Source organism: Notechis scutatus, unplaced genomic scaffold (assembly GCF_049901735.1).
Source record: "Notechis scutatus isolate UNSWTSFEM ecotype Mainland unplaced genomic scaffold, rNotScu1.2 NSCUSCF31, whole genome shotgun sequence".
Taxonomy (NCBI): Eukaryota; Metazoa; Chordata; class Lepidosauria; order Squamata; family Elapidae; genus Notechis; species Notechis scutatus.
The window spans coordinates 266,950-294,401 of NW_028263154.1; the positions used below are offsets into that span (position 1 = coordinate 266,950).

The 27,452-nt window shown below is 41.4% G+C and overlaps 1 protein-coding gene across 17 annotated transcripts in view; it reads left to right on the forward strand.

The window, feature by feature from the left end:
- Positions 1–23,742, forward strand: part of LOC148128512 (vomeronasal type-2 receptor 26-like) — a 215,008-nt gene extending 191,266 nt beyond the window's left edge. For 3 of the 17 annotated variants that reach the window (XR_015746335.1, XR_015746324.1, XR_015746336.1), the window contains 5 exons: positions 15,183–15,235; positions 15,743–15,963; positions 19,988–20,209; positions 20,346–21,306; positions 22,392–23,742. The gene's annotated coding sequence lies outside the window, so the exon portion shown is untranslated. Of the gene's footprint in view, positions 1–14,567; positions 14,751–15,182; positions 15,964–19,987; positions 20,210–20,345; positions 21,307–22,391 lie in introns of those variants that run through there. The other 14 variants (XR_015746327.1, XR_015746323.1, XR_015746330.1 and 11 more) reach the window with 12 other exon arrangements.
- Positions 23,743–27,452: the final 3,710 nt, after the last annotated feature.

The following is a 27,452-nucleotide window of genomic DNA, read 5'->3' on the forward strand; positions in this document are numbered from 1 at the left end:
TCTTTCCCTCTCTTGCCATGGCTCCTCTCTTCCACGCCGGTGGGTGGTGGTGACACCTGGGGGAGGGGGGCTCCTCTGGATCCTTCCAGCCAACTCCCAATGACCATTTGGGCTTCACAGCTGGGTTCTCTTCCAGATTGAGCTCTGCTAGTAATTCAGCTTCCCGTGCCTCCTCTAGTAGCAAAGGATCTTGCCCTCCAATGGCGCCCAGGTCTTCTTGGTCACTAGTTGGAGATGACATGATATTCAGACCCCCTCGGAAGAAATTGGATTATTTCTCCAGGTGGGCTGGTAGAGTGAGATTCAGAATAATGTCTGGCAGTGCTCCATCCAAAATCCAAGAAAGAAATACTTAGACTCTTTTAATTAGAGAAAAGATATCTTTTACTGGAAATGAAGTGGTAGCAACAATAGAATTCTGAATCTGAGGAATTAGCGCATAAATCACATATACAAAGTGATGGAAATGTTCCCACCCCCAATAGTTCAATTGATTCTTCCAATTAAAAGTTGTGAATATGATCGTGTGGACATCTTCAGGTGGTGATGAGGCCTCTGTCCATTGACCTTGACATACTTTGATAAAGATTTGCAGCTGCGCAGAGAAAAGAAAGCTAAGCAAGAAATAGAAACCTAAGCAAGAATGTACTCTTCCCCCTCCTCATTTTATACAACACTAGAATGTAACACCTCCAGCTTGTTTCCCATACTTTTCCCCCCTCCTCCCCCGTTACTTATGGCAGCCGAAAGATGCAAAGCATTAGTAGAAGATCTTGAAGGCTGACACAACCATTGATAAAACAAATCCCATATCAAATAAAATTGTTTATCTTTATCTTGTTCTCTAATTTCAAATGTCAATTTACTCATTTCAGCACAGTCCATAATTTTCTTTTTTTTTTAAACAAGTTTTATTAATTTTCAAAACACACAAGTCATCATTTTCCATTACATGTTTAAACCTTTTTCCATTATAAATTTAACAAGTCAGGTAAACTATAATTCTATTTTAAACCATTTCCATATAAACATACAAAAACCTCTTATCCAATTTCCCTTTATTTCTCTTCACTCTTATTCAATTTTATTATTATTATTTCATCTACTTCTTTCTGACTTAGTTACCATTATTCTCATTCTATATTTGTACAAGGTTTTATTAATTTCCCCCAAAAAAACAACATAATCACACAACACACAAAACATATAAAGATCTTTTGGAAAGTAACTTGGACCCAGGTATCTCTCTTTTCATGGACTTCAATTATATTCAGGCTCATCTTACATATCATTACTTATTTTATTTACCATTCTAAGTCTTCTATATTAACTTCTCCACATATTTCACTCTTCTTGATTCTATCTTAATTAATCATCTTAATTTGAGTCATTATATTTATATCTTTTGTCCATTCTCTATTATACCTTTGTCTCATTCCTTTTAAAAAGAAAGAAATTTCTCCTGAAATCACTAATCAGAGTATGATGCCTTTCTATTCCCCACTAAATTAATCAAATTAATCTTTAAAATACCCAATCCGATTTTGCTTGGTACATTCTAACTGAATAATACATCTAAAACAATTAAATACCTAGTTAAGCAATAGATTTAAATATTAAAAACAAAATACTATAATGAAAGTTTTATAATAACATCAATACCATAATCTTAATAAACTCTTTAATTAAAGTTTAATATTCTAAATCTCCCCTCATATTATATTTTCAAACCAATCATTATTAACATTCCAACATTTTAATCTCTTATCAACTCTCAAACCATTTAAATTTTCTATTTCTGATACAATACTACAATGTCATCTTATGTACCTTGCAAAATCTCTTTGAAGAAATTATACTTATCCTTTATCCCTAAAAAAAATTCTTTTTTCTCATTTAATTTCAAAACTTTGTAACTTTTCTCCACCTTTTCTCTTTCTTTCTTCCCCCAACAAACCTTTCTAGCCCCCTTCTAGCCCCCTTCTTCTAGCCTCTGCCTTACTGGCTTCCCTTCTCTGTCGCATTCCTCTTCCCTTTTGTTTACCATCCTTATATTGATTTTGCACCTTGTTTTTCCCTTTCTTAAATGTTTTTAAATCTTAAGTCCTTTATTTCTCTTCTTTTCCTCTTCCTTCCCTCTTGGTCGAGTTCTGAGATTTATTAAAGATGGCTTCCTTTCTTTGTTCTTCTTCTGCTGTCTTCATCTGTTGCAATGTTTGTTGATAATTAATAAGCGCCATTTCTAAAAAAAGGAAGGCTTCTTTCAAACCAGCTTTACCATTTTGTTTTGCTTGCTCATAGTCTTTTCTCAGTTCCTCGATAGAAGAAGCCATTATAAATCTTTTCTTTTCTTTTCTCTTACAACAGCCAAAATATTCCAAAGGAAAAATAAGACAATCCCAAAGTTCTCAGTCAGTCCAAACCAAGACAGAGTTCCCACTCTCTCCTCCTGGGGTAGTATCAATTAAAGAAAAGGAAAGTCCAAATCTGTTTCTTAAAGTCTTATTACAATATATTTTAGTCTTTCAATCCTTAAGGCATCTCCTCCAACAAAGTCTTAGCATACAAATATTTTTTTTAAGTCCTCTCTTTTCCCACTCACTGCTTAGAGCCAGTTTTCACCTAAAAAAAATAGGTTTCTTAATGTTCACTTTTTATTCCGTAAAAAAGAGGGTAAGCTATCCTTTCAGCACCATTAAACTGCCGCTTTTTCCTCTTCTCGAAGGTATCATTCAGAAAGTCATACTTTTCAGGAATTTTGTTAAATATGTCTTAGAGTCCTAGGAACCAAGAAAGACTTTCTCCTCTCAAGCACTTTCTCCACTTCCTCCTGCGCATTCTTACCCGGCTGCCAGCTTCTTTGTGGCAGCCATTACAGACCGCCGCTGCACCGAGTCCTGGGAAAAGGGGTTCTGCCGGCCGGGGAGGGGTCTGCAACACCCCCAAAACCTTCTCTGGATCCCCCTACCTTCAGCTGCCCCTACAGGGCAGCCTAGCTCCGTACCCGTCTGGGTCGGAGCCCCAAAAACGGCTAGCACGGCAGGGATCGCGCAGCTTCGCAAATCCCTGCCGCTCGCGAAGCCGACAAACCGGAAACCTCCAGTCCATAATTTTCTTAGTAACTTCCTCCTGCATAGATTTTTTTTTATTTTTCCAGTTCTTCGCAAATACAATTCTAGCTGCTATTAAGACATTTACAATCAAATATTTCAGTTCTTTATTGTATATGTCTGGTATGACTCCCAATAAAAAGATCTCTGGTTTAAAGTCTATATCATTTTATCATTTTTTCCAACTATGTGTGGATTTTAGTCAAATATTTGCGTCTGAACATGTCCATCACATATGGTAATATGAACCAGGTATCTGATGACATTTCCAACATTTATCTGATTTGTTCTTAAACATTCTCACAATTCTCGTCGGGGGTAGATGCTACCTGTAAAACATCGTATACAAATTTTCTTTATATGCAGTTGACATTGTCATTTTATAATTTTGAGACGACAATTTCTGCCATTTCTCTAAATCAATCCCATATCCAAAAATTTTTCCCCAAGCAATCATCATTTCTTTAACTTGTTCTTCCTCCAATTCTAATAAATGTCCATGAAAATTTTAATTATCTTTTCATCAGTACCCATCAGAATTTTATTTAAATCAGTCAACTTATCATAGACACCTTCTGTTTTAAAATCTTTATAAAATCTAGATTGTATTTGCAAATATGAAAACCAATTCATTTTTACACCTTGTTCTTCCAATGCTTGCATAGGTTTCAGTTCATCCTTTTCATTCACTATTTCACCATATCTAACTGTTTGTTCTTTTTTATATATTATTGGATAAAAAAAAAGCTTCAATGGTAGATATCCATAATGGAATCTTGAAATAATATTGTCTTTTTATCTTCTCCCAATTTAAAAACAATGCCTCTCGAATGTAATGTCTTCTAAAATACCCCTGTGTTTTAGTTCTCTTATACCAGAGGAAAGCATGCCATCCCAGCAGCAAGTCATGGCCGCCTAAAGTCAATAATCTACTATTCCTTAACATTATCCATTGCTTTACCCGCATCAAACTTGACGCTTGATAATATAATTCCCAGTTGGGCAAGGCAAACCCTCCTCTTGTTCTTGCATCTTGTAACAGTTTAAGTTTTATTCTCGCTTTCTTACCCTGCCAGATGTATTTCAACACAATTTTATTTAAGTCTTCGAAAAACTCTTTCCCTAATTGAATTGGAATTGTTTGGAATAAGTATAAAATTCTAGACAATACATTCATCTTAATTGTAAATATTCTCTCAATCAATGATAATTGTAAGTTTTCCCATTTTGTCAAATCTGTCGCAATCTGCTGTTTGAGTTTAAAATAATTATCCTCCTTCAATGTGCTACATCTTGATGTGATATATATCCCTAAATACTTAACCTTATTTGTGACCTGTATTTCTAAAACTTCTTCCAACTCTTTCTTTTGTCTTGCTAGCATGTTTTTGTTAATATCTTTGTTTTATCTTTATTTATTTTCAAACCTGCTACTTTTTTATTTCTATTCCTTTTATTTCTTTTTCTTCTCTAATATTCCTATTCAACACTTCCAATGTTAACACAAACAGCAGAGGCGACAGTGGACAACTATGGATTCTGTCAATTCTCCATTTATCATAACCTTTGCAGTTTGTTTATGATATATCGTTTCAATGGCTTGAATAAATTTTTACCAAAGTCCATTTATACCAATTGCAATAACATGAATCACCAGCTCACATTATCAAAGGCTTTTTGTGCATTTAAAAACATCAAGGCCATTTGCTTTTCAGGATGTGCCTTATAGTATTCCAAAGCATCCAGAATTATTCTCACATTGTCTTTGATTTGTCTCTTTGGCAGAAATCCATTTTGATCAACATGAATAAAATTATTTAAGTATCTTTTCAGTCTTTCTGCCAAGATTGAAACAAAATTTTATAGTCTGAATTTAATCGGGATATAGGTCTATAATTTTTAACTTGCTGTGGGTCTGTGTCTTCCTTCGGTATAAGTGTAATATATGCTTCTGACCATGTTTTGGGTATTCTCTTTTTGACATAACTTCATTCATGACTTCTAATAGTTGAAGATTCAATATTTCCTGGAAACTCTTGTAAAATTTCTCTGGCAATCCATCTGGACCTGGTGCTTTTCCAACATTCTGTTTTTTAAAGGCTTCTGTTAATTCCATCATTGTAATGTTCCCTTCTAACATTGCTTCAATGTCTTTGGGTATCTGGGGTAATTTCGCTTTCTGTAAATATTCTTAACTTTTTCTTCTTGAATATTCTCTTGATAATACAGTTTTCCATAATAATCTTGTATACTTTTTTTCTTCTCTTCATTTCCATAGCAAACATATCCTTCTTCATTTATTAATTGGCTAATCCTTCTTGATTCTCTTTCCTTTCTCAATTTATAGGCTAACCATCTGCCTGGTTTGTTTGCATCTTCAAAGTAATTCTGTTTAACATTTTTAATTTTTGTGCTAATTCCTCTTTTCCATTAGTCCCATTTTATGTTTTGTTATGTCCATTTTAATTTTAATGTCTTTTTTTGCAGAAACTTCTGTAATTCTTTTTCCAATCTCTTATAGTCATCTTTTGAAAGTTTTTTCTGTTTTATATTTCTTTTCCTTGTATAGTCTATTATCAAGCCTCTTGTGTAGGCCTTTATCGTGTCCCAGAGATTCTGTAAAGATGTATCCTCTTTTTTATTTTCTTTAAAAAAGAAAACCAATTATTTCTCTATTTTCTGTTTGAAGTCTTTTTCCTTTACTATCGTATTATTTAAGGTCCATCTAGCTCTCCTCTTTTGTCCTTTCCAAATGACTGTCATTGAGTTGTGATCTGCCCAAGTGCTTGTTTCTATTTCAATTTCTCATATATTAGCAAGTAATTCTGCTGACATCCATATCATATCTATTCTAGACCATGATGCATGTCTGTTTGAATAAAAGATATATTGTTTATTTTCCACATTTCTCTCTCTCCATGCATCTTTTAAGTTTGCTTCTTCTATCATTTGAAAGAAAGATTTTGGTAGTGTCTTTCTAGTTTTCTTTGTTGATTTCTGCGTTTTATAATCCAATTGATCATTAATTATTCCATTGAAATCTCCCATCATACAAATATTAGCATAGTCCAGTTCAATTATTTTCATATGTAATTTCCTGTAAAATTCTTCTTGATTGTCATTTGGAGCATAAATTGTGATTTAAAATGTTTTTACATTATTTCCACCATTAAAATCCTTCCATCATCATCTGTATAAATTGCTTCTGCTGGAATTGTATCTCTAATATATAAGACCACACCTCTTTTTTACATTGTGTCAACGATGCGAATAATTTCCCTAATTTTTTTTATTTCAATATATATTCATGTTGTTTTTAATATGTACTTCTTGTAGGCAGATTATATCAAACTTTAATTTCTCTAATTTATGAAATACTTTTCTTCTTTTAATAGCTAAATTAAGTCCATTTATGTTAATTGTAATAAATTTTCTTTCATCCAGATTAGGCTTTGTAAGAGGGTTTTATTGCTCTAGTAGATCTTAGTTCTCGTTGCTCTCTGGGTACATCACCTACTGCATCTTTTTTTTCTTTTTCAATTCAAATATTCTCTTCTCATCTTTCTTACTCTTCTTGGTACCTGTTTCAGCACCACAATTTCTTTGTCCTTGTAGTTTAATGTTTTCTCTCTTGTCACATGCAGTATCTGAGTTTTAATAATTTTCTTAGTAAATCTGATGTGAACTTCTCTTGGTAACTTATTTCTCATTGCATATCTTGTATAGACATGGAACACTTCATCCATCCCATCCATCATCTTCTCTTTGGTTATCTCTAACACTTCTGCCAATATTTCTGTCATTATTTCAGCAAGGTTTTCACCTTTTTTTTTTTTACATTTTGAAATCTCAGGTAAAATCCTTATCTATCGATTTCCCATCCTAATGGTCCACTCCTACCCTTTTCAACTTCATTCAATCGAGTATCAATATCTCCAATTTTCTTATCTCTTTGTATATCTTCTTCTTCAATTTTCTTAAATCTGTCCTCATATTTCATCATCATCGGTTGAATATTCTCTATTTTCTCATCTGTCTTTTCAGTTCTTTGCTCAAAATTCTTTGTTCTCCTTTCAATCTTCTGGATTCCTTGCAAAATCTGCAACGTCACTTCCTTCTCTTTCTCCTGTTGTAACATTGTCTGCATTGATCGTTCTCCTCCAGATGGTGAAGAGGAGGCTGTTGGTATTGAAGAAGCTGGGGCTGTTGTCTTTCTGCTCATCTTGTAATACTTAGCTATAAGAAAAGAGAGAGAGAAAAAAAAGGAAAGAAAAGAGAGTGAAAGCAAGCAGCTGCCACTCCAAAAAATAAAAAAGGAGGAGAAAAATCTTAAGGCACTTGTATCCCTTAATCCAATTGGTTCCAGTAATATGCAAAAAGAAAAGGGAGGATGTGGAAAAAAGGATTTTTAAAAAAAGAGGATAAGGGGAAGAAGGAAAAAAATTAAAAAATGATACTTTATGTATTTCTCTTAATAAAAAAGAAGCAAAAGAAAAATTATATTCTAGTTCCTGGGTTAAAGGCTAAAATCCAGACATACAAATCCAACCAGAGGGAAGTAAAAAAAGAAAATAACAAATAACAAACAATTCTAACAAAAAGCAAAAGACCCTGGAGGTCTTTTGAAGGGTCCTTCAGGGAGTGGCAGGTGGAATGCAGCCTGGAGGGGCCTTCCCTTCCCTTCCCTTCCCTTTCCTTCCCTTCCCTTCCCTTCCTTCCAAAGATGCTCCTGCCTGGAAGGCTCCCTCCTCCCTGAGCTTGTGGCCTGGCCCTCGTTTCTGTCCCACCTCAAGGGAGACATCTCCTTCAAGGTATTACTGACTTTGCTTCCTTTCTCTAAAGAAATAAATTATTATTATTATTATTTGTCCCAGTGGAGAAAAAAGTTGGTAAGAAATAAAATATTGTCACCTCATCCCCCCCAGTGTGATGGGCCAGGGTGTGGCACAAAGGCAACACAGTCAGATAATCAAAAGAGTCCCTTTAATGGCTCCAACATTGTCCCCAATGTCCAGGTTACCTTCTGGCTGGAGAAGAACTCTCCCAGGAACAGCTTTTAACTGCAGGGAATCAAGTCCAAAACATAGTCAACAAAAGCTGTAACTTTAAATCCAATCAAGCCAAACTGAGGTAATTAGTTTGGCAGGGCAGGATCAAGAATTCCAAATGTGAAGGAATGGAAAAACTCACATAGCCATGAACACAGACAAGCAAAGACAACACAGGATAAAGTCACGTTTGCTCCCAGCAGCTGCTGCAGTCAGCATGCATTTCTTTTTAAACTCTCTTCCCAGGTGTGGCTAATGAAGGGAATCAGGGCCCTTTCCTCCCCCGTAAGCCACGCAACCCATGTTGCTCTCTTCTCCGTTCCTCCCTGTGTGCCCTAAGATGAAGGAGGGGTGGGCCTGGGTCTTCCTTTGAACTTCCTCTCCCTTGTTCTACCTCTTTCCTGCTCTGCCCAGCCGTACTTTGCCCTTCCCCAGCCTCCTCCACAGCCAACGGAGCCACACTCCCACCCCTGTCAGCCATTCGTCTTCCTCCTCGGATTCAGACTCTGACAGGGACATGACACCCACCCTCTTGGAATTTTTAAATCCAGAAATCATTGGTTCAGTCATTTTGTCTTTCAATCAGAAGTCCATCTAAACTTCAGAGCTTCCCCTGGTTGTTTCACTGCACGATCTTCATGGATCCATATTTTGGAATCAGGAAAAGGGATGAGGATGAGGATGATGATGATTATTATTATTACAGTATACACAGCAAATGAGATAACCATGCTGGGTTTCATATCACAAATCACTAGTCGAACATTTCCCAAGTTTTTAGGACTGCATGATGTATCGGAGGATTATGCGAACAGATCCCAGTAAGGTGGCCTTCTGCAGCTGACCAATTATTATTATTATTATTATTATTATTATTATTATTATTATTATTATTATTATTATTATTTTCACCTGCTGCAACTTGTTGATGACTATTTTTGGGATTTGTTTACGTCTGATGCAGCTGTTGGTTTGGGACGTCCCCCCTCTTGCCTCCCCCATTGGGAGGGGGGGTCTTGACTCCCCTCCTCAAAAAAACCAAAACTTCCTCAGAGCCAGAAAAGTGTAGAGGAGACCCAGCCTGAGTCCTGGGGGTGGGTTGGCTTTAAGGGAAGGGACCCTGACCCCATTGAGGGTCTCCATCTGCAGGGAGCCCTTTCAGGAGGGCAGGAAACCTGGGCATGAACTAGCCAGGATTGCTTGTTCTTTCATCACCACATCTCAGCCTTGTTTTCTTTCAGCAAGAAAAGTACATTCCCCCCCAATTAATTTTCAAACTTTTAGCCGAGTTCTTGTTCACAGGCTCATTCCCAGATGTGCAAAGGAGCCGTGGCAGGTGTCCCTCTTTCCCCCTATAATTAAGGGAAAATCTGGGGATTTATTTCTTCCTCCCTCTTGGCTCCCCAGGGAGTTTTCCAGCTGCCACCTTGGAAACCAGTCCAGTGAATGGAAAAACACAAGGAATAATGCAGAATTATGTCCTGTCCTGAGCCAGGAAGCCCTGAATGTAGAGAATTCCTGGCTTGGCCTAAGATTTAGGCCTTGTGTGTCCCTGCATAATTTCAGGCTCTGGCCCTCCTGCTCTCATGGCCCCTTTCCCCTTGAGAGGTTTATTCCAAAATGTGACAAATCTGTCCTGCTAGATTCATTTCCAGATAGACAATTAGAAAAATCTTTATTTTAATCCATCTCAACTCAGACCACCTCAGTGGACACACCCAAAATCCAAGGCCCCATGGACCCTGTGATCTTCTATGGCAGGGGCCTTCAAACTTGACAGCTTTAAGACTTGTGGACTTCAACCCCCAGAATTCCTCCTTCCAGTCACGTTAGCTCAGGAATTCTGGGAGTTGAAGTCTTAAACTTGAAGTTTGAAGACCCTTGTTCTATGGTCTTAGAAATCCATCCCTGGTTCTAAGGGACATTCCCTTTCTCCCTTCATCAAAGACATTAATTAAAATGTTGGTGAATCCAATGGAGGAGAACAGGGTGGCCAAATTAAATATTTGATGGTCATTTCCAGAGAAGCATCTGAGGAGATGTCTTTGGGGCATTTTCTCAGCCAGCTTGATAACCTCTACAAAATGTTGCCCTTCATCCCACACTTGCTAATAAAGATATTGGGTTCCTCCATTAAATGTAGAACATCCAAAAAAGCAACTTGGTTGGAATATCTAAGGTGACACTTTCTGAGTGGCACTTCCTGAATCCAAGACTGAGCTCTTCCCTCCTTGAATCGCCTGCCATGAGCCCAGTTCTCCAGGGGTCTCCAAGAGGGGGAAAAGACCAGCCAGGACCTGCAGAGACCTGAAGGCATGGAATGGCCTCCCTGGGAAGGTGGAGGGTTCATCCCACCTGGAGGTTCCTAAGGAGGGGCTGGACAACCACGGTGAGGCCGGCCTTCCCAGCCACACAGCCAGGAAACCACCCGAGGAGGCGGCTGGGGAGAAGCCTGGCCAGTTCTGCCTCCCTCTCTGGCTCTGGAGCTCCCTTGCCCCCTGGGCCGCCTGGGTGGGAGCCCCTCCTCCTCTCCCAGCCTGCAGGGATCCTCCTCCTCCTGCTCTGGGTGATGGGGCTGCCCTGGGTGGCTGGCGCTTCCTGCCCCCCTGCCCCCATCTCCTCCGCTCCCCCCTCCTGTCTCAGACCCCCAGTTCTCCCTCCTGGGCCAAGGGGTGCATGGGAGTGAAACCCCCCAACGACTGGAGACCTGGGACACAGGGACCCCCAAGGGCATCTTCAGAGCCTCGGAGGTGGGGAGGCCGAAGGGGCCGCAGAGCCCACTATAAGTGCCGCATCCCCACAACCAGAAGACCTGGGGCCTCCAGGTGCCCCCCAACCCCTTTTCTTGGGGGGCCTGGCAAGAAGAGACGTGGGGCGCCCAATGCAGGGCAGCCTGGAGAAGCCCTTGAGGCAGCCTCAAAAGGCAGCCCTGAGACCTCCAGACAGACAAGGCAGGAAGTCCTCGCCATGGAGCCCAACACTCGTGTTGCTGGGGGAGATGGTTGTTAAATGAGTTTTGACCCACTTTATGACATTTCTGGCCCTGTTTGCTAAGCGAATCACTGCAGATGTTAAGTCAGCCAGACGGTTCTTAGGTGCATCCGGCTTCTCCACTGACTTTGCTCGCGAAAGGGGATCATGTGACACACACCCGGGGACATTGTGGCCGTCATACGTGTGAGACAGTTGTCTAAATGTAAATCCTGGGACCCCAGGGAGGCTGCCAGGGCCGCCAGTGTGGAAAGGGGCCCTAAGTCATCTTTCTCAGTGCCACTGTGGCATTGAATGGTCACTAAATGGAACAGCTGTAGGTCGAGGACCCTCTGCCAGGAAAGAGCGAAACCGTCACAGGAGGGAGGGAAGAGGAGGATTCCCTGATAAGTCCTGGCAGAGCTGCAGGGAAGTTTCTCCCGGCCTCCTCTTCCTCCTCCTCCTCCTTCCACCCGATTCCCCTCCTGCCTCTTTTCCCTCCATCCGTCCATCTTCCTCCTCTGCCTCCCTGGGAAAGAAACGGCCTGGAAGCCCCTTCGGGGTTCTGAGGGAAATGAGCTGGACATTCAGGGGGGGGGCAGAGCTCCAGGGGTTCAGCCTGACCTCCCTGATTTTGGGGTCTCCTGCCGCCCAGAAGGCCGTTTCCTGACTTCTGAAAGGGCCAAGAGACTCTCCTCCAGCCTCGGCCCTTCCTTCTGGCCGGGACCAGGAGCTGGTGGGCTTCACACCTGGGGGAACAGCAGCCCCCACCTGCCAGGTGCAAAGCTGGCACACCAGACTCGGATCCTGGCAAGAGATGCAACCTGGGGACCCTCACCCCATTCACTCCCCCCCTGCCCTGGGCCCCCATGGGGCAGATCCCCCCACCTGCCCAGCAAGGCCAGAGGGAGCCCCCTCCAGGGGGCGCCCCACTTCCCAGAGCAGGAGGAGGAAGAAGCCCCTGGCTGCCCCAGGGGGAAATTGGCAGCAGGGCCCCAGGCTGACCTCCCCTCCTCCCTGGACCCCACCAGCCCCACCTGGCCTGCAGGTGCCCAGGGCTCACCTGGGAGCTCCACCTGTACCCCACCTGTGATGCCAGAGCCGCTCTCCCAGCCAATCCCAAGGAAGGCTCCTCCCTCAGAGGTGGGCTTTTTTTTTTTTATAAAACAAATTTTATTGATTTTAAAGACAAACAAAACATAAGACATCAAAGTATAAAACCTCCTTTCTCAAAAATTACTTATAAGTTTTAACAAGGCAAATAAGGCATTATTTTTTAAAGCATAGTTCCACATTATCACATTTCCATTTAAACACATATATATCTTTTCCAAATTTCTCATTGTTTCTCCCTTCACTTTTATTCAATTATATTTCTTTCTATCAAGGTTTTATTAATTCTCCATCAAGCATAAACACACAAAATACAGAACATAAAACAAAACATAAAAAGATAAAACCTTCTTAATTATTATTTATACATGTCTTTTCCAAATTTCTCTCCCTTTAGTTTTATTCCTCCAAGGTTTTATTAATTCACAATCAAAACATAGCTAACCAAAACACAAAACATAAAACATAAAACTTCTTTTGAAAAGTGGCTTAGCCCCAGGTTACATCTTTTTTAACAGACCTAAATCAAGTTCGTGCTCACCTTATATACCATTCATATCTTATTAACCATTCTATATTTTCTATATAACTTCTCCCTTCTTTTCACTCTCTTAGTTATATTTTGTTTATTTCATCTTATTTCAGAATCATTATGTTTGTATCTTTTGTCCGTTCTTTTCCAATCATCTATTTATCTCTTCTCTTTAGCAAAAGAATTTCCCCTGTAATCACTTTTAAGGTGTGACGCCTTTCCCTAAAGTAACACTTAAAATAATACATAATTTCTATCCTGATTCTGCTTAGTACATTCTACATGTTGCATTTTGAAAAGAAAAAGAATAATAAACTTATAATATAATTAAATATATAATTTCCATTCTAATTCTATTAATAGTATAACTAAACATTAATCATTTTACACATTCTCTTTGATATTTTATTAAATATTGAAATCTATCATTATAAAACATTTTAATATTTTAATATTTTGTTAAATCTTATAATATTCCAATAGACTATTTCAAATGCAAATACTACAATACTATCTTATGTACTCTTGCAGAATCTTTCTTAAATTATACATCCTTTATCCTTTATCTCTAAAAAAAATATCTTGTTCCAGACCGTGGCTTTTTTTCCCTTTTTCCCTCCCTTTCTTCTCCAGTCTGATCATTTTGCCCCCACCTCTCCTAACCTCCACCTTTTTAACTTCCCCTCTCTGTTGTAATTCTCTTTTCAATTGCTTTCTAACATTGTACCTTTTTTTCACCTTATTTTTCTTTTTCTTGATTGTTTTATTAAATCTTAAATTCTCATTTTTCCTTCCTCTCTTCCTATTTTCTTTCTTAATCAATTTTTTTGTCCATTAAAAATGGTTTCCTTTTCTTCTTCTTCTCCTTCTCCTTCTTCATCAAGTATTTGCTGGTACGTAGAAACCGCCATTTCTAAAAAGTGGAAGACAGCTCCCAATGAATTCTTGCCATTTGGTTCTCTTTCCTTTAATTTTTCATATTCCATTTTTAGTTGATCCAGAGATGGTGCCATTGTAAATTTTTAAGAACAACCCAGATGTTTTTAGTCTTAAGGTAATTTGCAAATGTCAAAGTTATCAAACAATCCAAACAGCCAGAAATTATTTCCTCTTCTTCTCTTTGCAACTTTTCCTCCTGGGGCAAAATCCCAAATATATTTTAAAGCCGTATACAATTAGTTGTTGGTCTTATAATCTTCAAAGCGTCTCCTCCAACCAATTTTAAAAGATTTTTTTTTTTTAGTCCTCTCCTTCCCACTTATAACAAAGAGCTTGTTTTTACCTCAAAGAAGCAAGTTTTTCTGTGCTCATTTGCTTTTTCCGTAAGGAAGGGGAGTGAACTTTCCTTCAGCACTTTCGCAGCCGATAGTAACTTCTTTTGGAAACAAATGTATCAATCCGAAAGTCAGGTTTCCAGGGTGTTTTAAAAGTAACTTAATGTCCCGGTTCAGCCAAGAAAACTTCTCCTTCAGTCTTCCTCCTGCACAGTCTTATCCGGTTGAAGATTCCTTTATGGCTGCCATTTCTGACAGTCGCTCCACCGCCTCAGGAAAAAGGAGTCTAGCCGGCTGGGGAAAGGGGGTGGGATATCCCCAGACCCCTGCCCGGATCTCCTCTGTCTTCCACTGCCTCTTCAGGGCAGCAACAACCCCCAAATCCAATTGGATCGGAGGTACCTCAGCGGCGAGCGCAGCAGGGACCCGCAGAGAAGCGGATTCCTGCCGCCGCCGAAGCCTTGCAACCGGAAGTTCCCCTCAGAGGTGGGCTTTTTGATAGCACCTGAGCTGCCCAGACCAGATGGGAGGGGATCCCCCTGCATCCCTCTCCCCCTGCCCCCTTCCTCCCTGCCCTCACTGGGGAGGGGGCAGACCCACTGCAGACCCCCTGGCCCTGCAGGACCCCTGCGTGCCCCCTCCTCACAGCACAGTCCCCTGCCAAACCCTCTCTGAATCCAGCCCTTTGGAGGCCGCTTGACTGGTGAGGAGGAAGCCAGGCCCAGAGAGGCCCCTCAGCCTCGGCCAGATGGGCGGGAAGGTGGTCTGGAAGCCCCCAGGGGAAGCCGACCCAGAGATCTTGGCCAGGCTGCTCAGAAGCTGTTGCCATTGTCTCTTTCCCAGGACTCCGAGAGAGCGGCTGGCCCAGAGCCTCCTAGCTGGCTTGGCTCCCCAGGCAGGACTGGAACTCACCCCCCCCCCACCCGGATTGAAGCCCCAGCCACCCAACTGACTCTGGTGGGATCCACATGACCCTCTGAACCCGGTCTCTTCCCCAGTGGCCGCATTCACATTTGCACCTCTGTTGAAAGGCTGTCAAAATGCCTTTCTTCTGAGGATTCGATTTTCCCGCTGGGAGAGCTCCGGCGCAAGGATACGGACAACTGCTTGAAAGCTGGATCTTTTTATTTTTCAGGAAGGCGAGAGATAGCAAGAAGTCTGCGTTCCTGGGCTAGCTACCTTCGAATGGTAAGTCCCTGATTTTTATACCCTTTTCTCCTTTTGTGTGAGTGCTTGTGTTTGTATTTCTTAATGTTTTAAATCCTGTCAGGGGTTGTCTTTCTTCCCGCCAGAGGGTAAACTCCATGGGTGCGGAAGGCAAACTTTGCGGGGTGGTTTGATTGTTTTATCGGTTTCGTCCTAATCTTTTTAGCTTAATGGTTTCTTATATTTGTTTTGTGGCAATCTCCTGTCTGTCTCCTTTGTAATATATTTTGTGCCTTTTGTCTGTTTGTTTTGCTGATTTGGCATGTCTTGTGTTTGTAAGGGTTTTCTTTTCTTGTTTCCCTAGTTTTCTTAATTATTTGGGCTTTTGTCTAAGGGGCTTCTTTAATACCTTTTATTTGATTCCTTTTCCTATGCAAGTTTGTTTTATGGCTGGCCTGATGTTCCCTTTGGGCTTTTCCTGCTTGGGTGACACCACTGTCCTCGTGAAGTTCCCTTTCCACACCTCTTAACCATGGTTTGTTTCCCGAGGTTGAACCATTTGGCCGAGTAGTCAGTGGATGATGGGAACTCGGAAGAAGATGAATTCCTGGAAGAGAAGCTGATCAAGAGGAGATACACAGGCAGGCCTCGACTCCCAACCATTCATTTAGTGACCGATCCAAGTTACAACTGCACTGAGAAATGGAACTTAGGACCATTTTTCACAATTAATGACCTTTGCAGCATCAAATGCAGGGATCAGAATTCAGGTGCTTGGCCACAGTTTCATGTTTATAATGGCACCAACGTCCCAGGGCCATTGTGATCCCCTTTACAACCTTCTGACAAGCAAAGTCAATGGGGAAGCCAAATTCACTTAATGACCGGGTTCCTAACTTATCAACTGCAATGATTCATTTAATGACTGTGGCAAGAAAGGCCATCAAATGGGGCAAAACTCACTTGATGGATGTCTCACTTAACAACAGAAATGTTGGGCTCAGTTGTGGTCATAAGTTGAGGACTACCTGTATTGGGGACCCTTTTCTTCTGGCGAGGACCCCATTCACACAACATGCTTGACCAGGCCGGGGTCCTCGCAGCCCCCCTGAGAGAAGCCAGAGGTCCACATGGAGCCTCCTCAAGGCCGGTGAGAAACCCTGGATGACCATAGCCCCCTCCTCCCTCCTCTGGGGTCTCCCTGGGACAAACCCAGAAGTTGGGGTGGGCTTCCTCCCCTCTGGGCCTCACCCGGCTTCGGTCAGACATGGCTGGGAACCTCCTGGAGGAGAAGAGAGTCTCATTGCACATCAACCTGGCCCTGAAAAGCCACAGCTTGAACCCGGAGCCACCCAGGATCTGGTCTGCAGGCCCTGAGAGCAGAATCTGAGGGAGGTTCAGGGGAGAACTTCCAAGCGGTGGACCTGGGATACGGGCCTTCCTCTGCTCCTCCCTGCCAGGGTGGGCCTGCCTGTCCCTTCAGTTCCCCCTCCCACTCAGCCCCCCGGTTCCCCTTCTGGGCCAAGAAGTCCATATTAATGTCTCCCCCAGTGAAGAAACATCCTCCCTGAACAACGGATGCCAATAAACCAGGAACAAAGGAGTTCCAACAGCACCTTTTTGGGATAGAAAGTCTCAGCCCCAGAAATTGGGAAGGTCAGAGGGTCCCCCCCCCAAATAGAAGATCCCCACAACAGAGGAAGAGCCACCAGATCTCCAGAAATCCTGTCGCTAGAAATCAGGTTGCATCATCCACCACACTGTGGGCATCACCGCCATCTTTGTAGGGTTTCCCTGTGATAAGATGGGTGGCCAGTAAATTGGATCGATGGATGGATGGATGGATGGGTAGATATTTAGATAGATAGATAGATAGATAGATAGATAGATAGATAGATAGATAGATAGATAGATAGATAGATAGAGATAGAGATAGATAGATAGATAGATAGAGAGAGATAGATAGATAGATAGATTGATAGATAGATAGAGATAGATAGATAGATAGATAGATAGATAGATAGATAGATAGATAGATAGATAGATAGATAGATAGATAGATAGATAGATAGATAGATAGAGATAGATAGATAGATAGATAGAGAGATAGAGATAGATAGAGAGATAGATAGATAGATAGATAGATAGATAGATAGATAGATAGATAGATAGATAGATAGATAGATAGATAGATAGATAGATAGATAGATAGATAGATAGATAGATAGATAGATAGATAGATAGATAGATAGATAGATAGATAGATAGATGGATAGATAGATAGATAGATAGATAGATAGATGATAGATAGATATGATAGATGGATAGAGATAGATAGATAGATAGATAGATAGATAGATAGATAGATAGATAGATAGATAGATAGATAGATGATAGATAGATAGATAGATGAGATGATAGATAGAAGATAGATGATAGATAGATAATAGATATAGAAGATAGATGATAGATAGAGATGATGATGATAGATAAGATAGATAGATAGATAGATAGATAGATAGATAGATAGATAGATAGATAGATAGATAGATAGATAGATAGATAGATAGATAGATAGATAGAGAGAGATAGACAGACAGATAGATAGATAGATAGATAGATAGATAGATAGATAGATAGATAGATAGATAGATAGATAGATAGATAGATAGATAGATAGATAGATAGATAGATAGAGAGATAGAGAAGAGATAAGATAGATAAGATAGATAGATCTGGTGGATAATAGATAATAGATAGATAGATAGATAGATAGATGAGATAGATAGAAGAAGATAGATAATGATAGATAGATAGATAGATAGAGATAGATAGATAGATAGATAGATAGATAGATAGATAGATAGATAGATAGATAGATAGATAGATAGATAGATAGATAGATAGATAGATAGATAGAGATAGATAGATAGATAGAGATAGATAGATAGATGGATAGATAGATAGATAGATAGATAGATGGATAAGATATAGAAGATAGATAGATAGATAGATAGATAGATAGATAGATAGATAGATAGATAGATACCGTGTTTCTCCAACAATAGGGCCTCCACCAATAGGCCCAGCATGATTTCTAGGCATGAGGTGAAATTAAGCCCCACTCCCAAAATTTAGGCCTATGCTTTCCCGCCATTTCTCACATCGTTCGTTAGAACTACATGAGGTGAAGAGAAATGGGGGAAGGGCGGGGTGGGTGGGAGAAAAGTTGCCTTTAGGAGTGCCCTGCAGGTAGCCTAGGCTAGAATACCCCGATCTACCGATAGAACATCAGCCGATAGAAGCTCCCCGAAGGCAGAGTCCCCAGCCGCTCGGATGAGGCGTGGCTGCCCGTGTCCCTCGCCTTTAGGCAGTGTCTCTCGGGCGATGGAAGCTCCCCAAGGGCAGTCACTGGCCACTTTGATTGGCTGATAGAAGCGGCCTCCCGGCGAGGGGAGTGTGTGTGCGCTTGCCCCGAGACCGCTTCTACCGGCCGATCGAAGTGGCTGGTGACTGCCCTTGGGGAGCTTCCATGCCCGAAAGACACTGCCTAATGGCGAGGGGACACGGGCAGCCATGACTCGCCCGAAGCGGCTGGGGACTCTGCCTTCGGGAGCTTTGTCAGCCGATAGAAACAGCCTCGTGGAGAGGTACGTGCATATGGGCCCCTCTAGGTGGGGGAGTCACCCTGAAAAGACGGACTAGCCATTTATTGGGGTCAAAAAAAAATAAGGCCTGGCCTTATTTTGTGAAAAACGTAGGTAGGTAGGTAGGTAGGTAGGTAGGTAGGTAGATAGGTAGATAGATAGAGATAGATAGATAGATGAGATAGATAGATAGATAGATAGAGATGATGATAGATAGATAGATAGATAGATATGATATGAGATGATAGATATAAGAAGAAGATAGATATGGATGAGATAGATATAGATAGTAGATAGAGAAGAAGAAAAAAGAAAGAAGAGAAAGAGAAAAGAAGAAAGAAGAGAAAGAAAGAAGAAGAAGAAAGAAGAAAGAAAGAAGAAAGAAAGAAAGAAAGAAAGAAAGAAAGAAAGAAAGAAAGAAAGAAAGAAAGAAAGAAAGAAAGAAAGAAAGAAAGAAAGAAAGAAAGAAAGAAAGAAAGAAAAGATAGGGATGGATAGATAGCACCTGCAGAACTTACAGTCCATTCTTTATTTAAAAAACTAAGAAAAATCAAAATATAAAGAATCTTGGTGTATTATAGGAACATGGTAAGATAACACAGGAATGACAAGAAAATAAAATAAAAAAATTCCATCCATTCTATAATTTTCTCCCTATTTACCCAATGATCTAGTCCACAAGTTGTCACTTTCCTGCTTCTTAATGAGCTTTAATCTCAAAATTAATATTGCTAGAAAAGATGGGAAATGAAATTTCATTTCAGGTACAAGCAATTTTAAAACCGGCTGCAATTAAGATCAATATATGGGATTATGACATAAAACAGAATTCCAAACAGGGTCTACTCTTAACCTTGGGCAGAGTTCAAGGGTGCCGATTGTCATTAGAAGACAGGCAACACTACAGTTAAATGGCATTAACTTAGAAGTGGCACCAAACTCCATAGCTCTGGGTGACCTTCCCTAGCAATCTCTGGAGACAAGAGGCCATGTTGAAGGACAGCAGAAGTCAATTCCCTGGGTGCTGAATTCTCTTCCCCAGCATCACTTTCTGGACTTGCCCTGACTGGGAGGAAGGACCACAACCACAACAAAACAGTGACCCCAGGGGTATATCTGTAATTTTTACTAACATGGTTTATTCCAGCCTCTCCTCTGCAGATGGAGCCCGGAAAAAGTTCAGGATCCCAAGAGGAGAAGTTGCTTCTCACTGTAATTATGACCATCTGGGCCTTTGAGACCTGTGATGCTATATCTCCAGTTTTAGACTTCGATGTAGACATCAGATTGAAGCCACATGAAAAGGATCTTATATCAGAAAAGGATAAATTCCTTGGGTGAAGCTCTCTGGGACCAAGTTTTGGGACAGGTACAGGCTCTGCTCTTGATTGCACCTTTCTCTCCTTTGCAGATGAAACTGAGTGGTTCTCTGTTTAGATCAGGAAAGCCACTGGCACTTCTCAGAGTCTTTGAATTTTTCCAACTGTTCCTGTTGTTTGTGTTAGAAACAGGAAGTGGATTGATTAATGCCATGAATGATGGACCTCCTGCTTCTGCTGCTGCTGGTGTCCCCATCAGTCTGTGGGAAGCTGAGAAGGAAATGCCCATTGAGTTTGGAGCACCAGGATGGGTACAATCCATGGAGCTTTTACAGGCCTGGGGACCATCTCATTGGTGTGGTCACAACTGAAACATATGTGTCGCCTATAATGTGGCCTTTCAACAGCCTCCTATACCTTCTTCTTCGTAAGTCATGCAGGGTGATGGAGTTGCACTCCCTCCATGTGCAATTCTAACACTCTCCTTCTTTTCTTCTTATGTCACTTATTTTTGTACCTCAGGACCTGTCTAATTTCCTGAATGATTTTGATTTCCATGGCTTCCCTTTTTGCCTTACTTTGTGGAAGAGAGTAAAATCCAAAGATGGAGTTTTTAAAAACCTGAATGAAATCCAGATGATTTTCCTTTCTCAGTTCATTCCTGAGTTCATCACTTGAATAATGACCTTTGTTTAAGTAGTGACTGAAACAATTGTAGTTGCCTCTCTCATTTGCATAATTGATCATTCGATTTGGATCAATGTTGGCCTAAGGCTTAGTAGGTTTGTGAAGGATTATATATTTTAAAAACATTTGTTGTTGCTATTGAATATAATAACATGAATATTGTTTTTCAATAGGAAGAGTTCTGCTCTAACAAATACCCTAAGTCAATTTTTGCTATTCAAATGGTCAGCAAGAATTCCCAGCTCCTGCACAATCTCACACTTGGTTACAACATCCATGACAACTATGGAAGCACCTTCCGCACTTCAGATGCCTTGCTGGACATTCTTTCCACTGGAGAATCCAATGTCCCCAACTACGGCTGTGGGAGGAAGGAGAACCTCCTGGCTCTGATTGATGCAGCAGAAGGGACATCTCCATCCAGATGTCAATGTTTGTAGGCACCTACAAAGTCCCACAGGTTTGTGTGTTTTTCTCTATCTGGTAAGGTGAGTGGGGTGGTGGGGATGAACAACAGATCCAATATCTTCATAGAATTCAAGAGCAGCTTTTCAGAATATTAGGGAACATATCAACGATGTTTTAGTCTATTATGTTCATCTTCAAATTGACCATTAAAGGCCTGAAGAGCCATAAGGTCCCTAGAGGATATTCTACTGAATATTCTACTATTGAAAAACTATCCAGGTTTTGAGGTCCTCCATTAGCATGTTCATTTTCACATATCAATAATATCTGCCTTATCCAATTGGAATCAAGTTGGCAATAGTCCTGTCTATGTATAAAAATATTCAGACCAAGAAGAGTATCTTTGGGATGGATAAAAGGAGTTCAGCTCCTGCCCTCATAGATAATTGTTAATTTACACAATTTCTGCTTTGTATAAATTCAGGGTATATAATTATTGGGTTAAAATTAAAGTGATGAAACAGACATATAGTCCCAAAACAGACAAAATTTCAATTAAAGACTTATTGGATTGTACAACTGTCTACGATTGACCTCACCCCTTTCCTAAGAGGTCTGTAGGGGGCGTGCATAAGCGCACCAATGTGCCTACCGTCACTGTCCTACTATTTCTTTTTATTTTTCTTATATGTATCCATTTCATGTACTCATAACTATTCTGTTAGCAGTTGTGCTCTTGTACATCTAGAGAAGAAGCTGAAAAATTGCTTCACAAAGAATTTGGGATATAGAAGCTGAGAAAGAGGTTTTAATACTCAAAAATAGCATATAATACAGCCCTATATCTTAGATCCAGACATTTTATCTAACATCTGCAAATTTGAATCTAATTGTTGGAATTGTATGGGTGACACAGAAATTTACATTGCATTTTTTATTTTTTTTTTGTTTAATATGATTTTGCTTCCATTTTTATAGACAATCTTGTTAATATTCTGTCTTAAATATTTTAAACCGTGACTAAGGAACAAACTATTCTTATATATTCATCAAAACAAAATTGGGTTTGTCAATAAGTAATATTTTGGAGTTGATCTGGACCACATTATAACACAGGATTCTTCATTATTTTTTCAGATCACTCTTGGAATTCCTTCAGAGGCTCTGAGTGATAAAAGGAGATTCCCATTTTTCCACCAGATGCTCCCCAAAGAAGGATTCCAATACCCAGCAATTGTCCAGCTGCTCCTCCATTTCAGATGGACCCTGATTGGCCTCTTTGCTTCAGACACAGAAAAGGGAGATAGTTTCATGAGGACTTTTCCTCCGATGCTTGTCAGGAATGGAATTTGTGTGGTTATATCACAACGATTCACAACAACTGGACAAACAGCACCCCTCAGGGAGGCCCTCTCTAAGTGGAGACAAGTCAACGTCTTTGTCCACTTCATAGAATTTATTTCCATCTGGAACAGAATTATTCCTTTCCATGAAGCACTTATGCATTTGCCAGGACCCATTGAAGGGAAAGTTTGGATCCTCACAAGTTTTTCAGCGTATTCAGTAAAGAAGCACATACCTCTCAAATACATCCATAGTATTTTGAGTTTTGGTTATCTGTCAAAAAAAAGGCCAACAGATGCTGCCTTTGAACCCCATTTCTTTGTGAAAGATCCGTTTCAAGATCATTATTTTCGCTGTTCCCTTTCCAAGCACGTCTTTTCTGTCAAAGGCCGCAGAAGATGCACCCAGAAAGCCCCACTGGAGACCCAGGAGAAAAGGAACAGGAAACGGATCATAAATGACCCTGATCGCTACAGTATCATTCAGACTCTGGCCCAGGTCATGAATGCCGCCTATTCCTCCAATTCGAGGAGGGGAAGGAAGGAGGGAGAAAAGAGGTTGGGGGCTCCGAGGCTGCAGCCGTGGCAGGTATGGGGGGGTCCCGATAGGGATCCATTAATCTGAGATCCTTTGGAGAAGGAACCCAAAGGAGAAGGAGGGGAACATCTCAACCTTCTTGTGCTCTGCAAAAGGTCAAGAGATTTGCACCATCTAATTGCTCCTGTCTGACGCTCCGGAATAACAGGGAGCAGATCTGAAGTTTCTGTCTAGCCTCTGTTGGAAGAAATCTCCTTCTGGGTTCAGTTCCAAGTGGGGAAGAAAGACGCTGGAAACATGGTGACTGCTTGGAAGATGGTTTAATGGTGGACAGGAGCACATGCCTTGGTTGAGGAAAGAAGGGCTGAGATGCTGAGAGTGCAACTGTTTGATGCCCTCTGTTGGGATTTGAATTTGAGCTTGTATTCTGATTGGTTGTCAGGCTCCCATGGGGCCATGCAGGGGCAACTCTGTAGGCTGTCCTGAGTCCCAGGCTTGGTTGAGCCTCGCTGGATGATGGTGATGGCTTTGGGCAATTCCTATATAGCTTTACCTGGAGTAGATCTTTGTTATGTAAAATAAACTGGCCTAGGCCAGAGTAATGGTCCATTAGCAAAGGTGGGAGGGGGGCTGAGTTTCAGCCTCTGAGTTTCTACTTTTCTTTTAGGGGAAATATATTCTCCCTTTTAGTATATCCTAAAATATTTCATTTTCCTAGGAGAGGGAGGGTTTTAACTACTCCCAACACCTCTTTCAGTCATTGGAAGAGTCTTGAATCCTCCCTTGTCCAACTGAGAGATTTTGTAAGTTGGAGAAGCTGCTCTCATAATCTCCTCCTTGTCTTCTCTCAAGACTCAGTTTCAGGTTGCAGTCAAGTACGATTTTGAGATTGTTTTCTTAAACATGTATTTATTTACACATAACTCAAGATGGCAAATGTCTCCAACACAGCTTCCTCCTTCATCCAGTCCACTTTTAGTACAGTCAGAGACCAGCATTACAAATAATAATAATAATAATAATAATAATAATAATAATGGAGAAAAATAAAAATAAACGACAGTCAATGGGCAGTTAGAGTCTGCCTAATGCTGAGTCATGTGCGAATATGTGGCAATATAAATGTCCTAAATAAATAAATACATAATTTTGCATTACAGCAGAACAGAATTTGGCCCCATTCAGAGAAACTCCTTCCTACTGATCTGATAACTGCAGTTGCATGTAAAAGAGTTCCGTATTTCCCGGATATTATTTTAGGAGAGGCGTCACAAAGTGAATCCCTGAGTCCTGATAGGAGATGCCGCATAGCAGGCTGTGAACTCACTGGTGGGATTCAAATTTTTTTACTACTGGTTCTGTGGGCATGGCTTGAATTTGTGGGCGTGGCTTGGTGGTCACGTGACCAGATGGGCGTGGCTTTGTGGCCATGTGACTGAGTGGGCTTGGCCAGGTTGCCATGTGACTGGCAAACCAAATACAATTGGTCCTCGCTTATTGGCCGGTTGCTTAGCAAGTATTCTGATTTATGACTGATCTCCCCAGAGCTACTTGTCCTGTTTTTGGAGTTTTGACAACCATAAACACAAACCCACAAACACACACACACACACACACACACACACACACACACACACACAGAGCTTTCTAACCCTGCTATTCTTTGATTCTGTAAGGATCTCCTGCTGGAGCAGGGGTTGGACTAGATGACCTCTGAGATTCTTGCATGCCAGCCCTAGATTGCTGTGCTGCTTCAAAAAGTCTTCTGAAGCCAGGGTTTGTGTCCTTCCTTCCTCTCCTTTTTTTCTCTCTCCCTCCCTCCTTCCATGTATTTATCTATCCATCCATATATCTCATTCACTTTCTCCATTCTCCCTCTCTTTCTTTCTCTCTTCTCTCCCTTTCTTCCTCTTTCTTTCTTGCTCTTTCTTCTTTCTTCTCTTCTCCCCTCTCTCTCTCTCTCTCTCTCTCTCACACACACACACACAGACACAGAGAGTAGGGGAAGAGAGAGGGGAAGATAGGGGACCCAGCCTCTTCGCTATACCCCACCGTCCCCCTTCCCTTCTCAGGCCAGGTGAGGGAGGGTGTGGGGCAGGGCCAGCTGCTTCAGGCAAGGTGAAGAGGGCGTCGACCAAGCACGGGAGTGTAGAAGCCTGGGAATGGCGGCTCCCGGCTCAGCTGGCCTGAGGGGCTCCTGCAGGCATATCGCGACAAGGGGGGCGAGAAGCCCGGGACAACCGTGCACCCACCTGCTGGCTGGCTGGGCCGGGCTGGGCTGGAAGAGGCGCATCCGCTGGGAGAAGTAAGAAAACGTAATCTGGGAGGGCGGGCAGGCAGGCAGATGTCCCAGGGCTGCTCCACGTGCGCACTGCATCAGTAGCACACGCACGGCTGCACACACAGTGCGCATGTGCAACAGCCCTGGGACATCTGCCCGATCTGCACCACAGCCACCACGTGGTAGGGAAAGCTGGGAGAGCGACTGGGACAAGCGGGCGACCCGGTTCGGGGGTGTGGCCAACCAGGGTACCACCGGTCACCTGAGGTGAGAACCGGTTGAATACCACCTCTGCGTGAGCTGCAGTTCGAGTGGCCCCTTGTCCTCAGGGGCCCAGTCTCAGCTCAGGCGCTCTTTCTTTGTATCGGCCCCTGAAACGGCTCTGGGAACTCCGTTGCAGCTCTCGGAGGTTAATTCCCTTTGGACTCTTGGCAGGGTTATTCGATATAAATATCTCATTGCTCTAAAGGCTGCTCAAATAAACATTCTTGGGAAGAGCAGCCCCATCTTGTTGGATTTCCAGATCTTTGAGACCTTGTTTGAGTTCACTAAGTGCACTAACTCATCCCCCATCCTTAAAAGCCCTTCCCTGCAGAAGCCACGGGGCTGAGTACCAATGAGTAGTTGTGTGTTCATTTTCCCCACAACAACAACCCTGTGAGTTGAGTTGGGCTGAGAGACTGGCCCCAAATCCCCAGCCTGCTTCATGACCAAGGCGGGACTTGAACTCACATCCTCTTGCTTTCTACTTGGGGCTTAACCAGTAGACCAAACTGGTCCCTTACATACTTATCAAGCTTGGCACAATCCTTCATCCAGTGCATCATTAATGTTCTTGTATGAGATACTATAATTTATCAAATCCTAAAACCCAGATAGTTTTCTATTGCTTTTTAGTCATACAGTTGTTTCTAGGAGGAAATCATAAATATTTTTCTGGAAAGTTGGTAATGTTTAAATAACATAAAAGTATATTTGCCTGAGAATTGTTATAAATCTTGTATAATAGCATTTATCAACCCTATTATATTAATGACAACATAGAAAAATTGATGACTTAACGACAAAATGTTGTATCTTCCCACTTTCATGACAAAGATTAAAAAACTAAAGATTATTTGAGTACCATTTTTAAATCAGTTTTTATCCACTTAATTATCATACCATCCACCCCTCACTTAACTGGGTTTCTGATCACATCACAAAATTGTTTATTACTCTTTCCTGAGATCGAGTTATATCAGCAGTATTTCCATAATGTATTTAGGAAATGAAATAATATGTGAGGATGACTTGCATAGAGCACATAAATTATATCCCCCCTTTCCCACAACCCATTTAGAAAGGGCAGTGATAGGAGGGAATGACTTTTGGGGGTGGAGGAGAGATTCTGCCTGGGGAAGAAGCAGATAAGAGGAGGACACCTACAGCTGCATAAAAAAGGGTCGGTGGGAGATTTGTACTTTCTGGCTCCCCAAATCCTGTCAGTGCAGCATTACAGCGAAGTGGGCCTAGCTCAGGTTTCCTGTCTGGGCTTCCTGGGAGAGGATCACCCTGACAATTTTCTTCTTGACAAATCCGTGTTTCTGATAACCAACCTGTTGCTTTCAGGGAGTTCATAAATCTCCTTTTTCTGTTGTTCAACTATATTTTGTCAAAATCTATATTGTCAAAATATGATCGACAAATTTTTGTGAACTTTTTCCCTTCACTTGTAAGATAGTGGTAACACCCATTTTCCTAATGAAGCATGTCTGTAAATTAGACAACTACAGAAGAAAGATTAAATATTGAAAAAGCATCTGGGATAAGAAACAAAGTTTTCTGCTTTTAAAATTGCTGCATGTTCCCATTCTAGTTCCATCCTTTCCTGGAGAAGAATGAGTTTGTCAATATTTCAGAGATTGAATTGCTACATGGACCCAAATGGAGAGGTAGCAGCAGATCTGGGCATTTGGGGCTTCTTCTGTTCTTCCAGGGATGATCCCAGGAGAGAGACTGTGGCGTATTTTGTAAGACAGAGACTTTCTATCGAC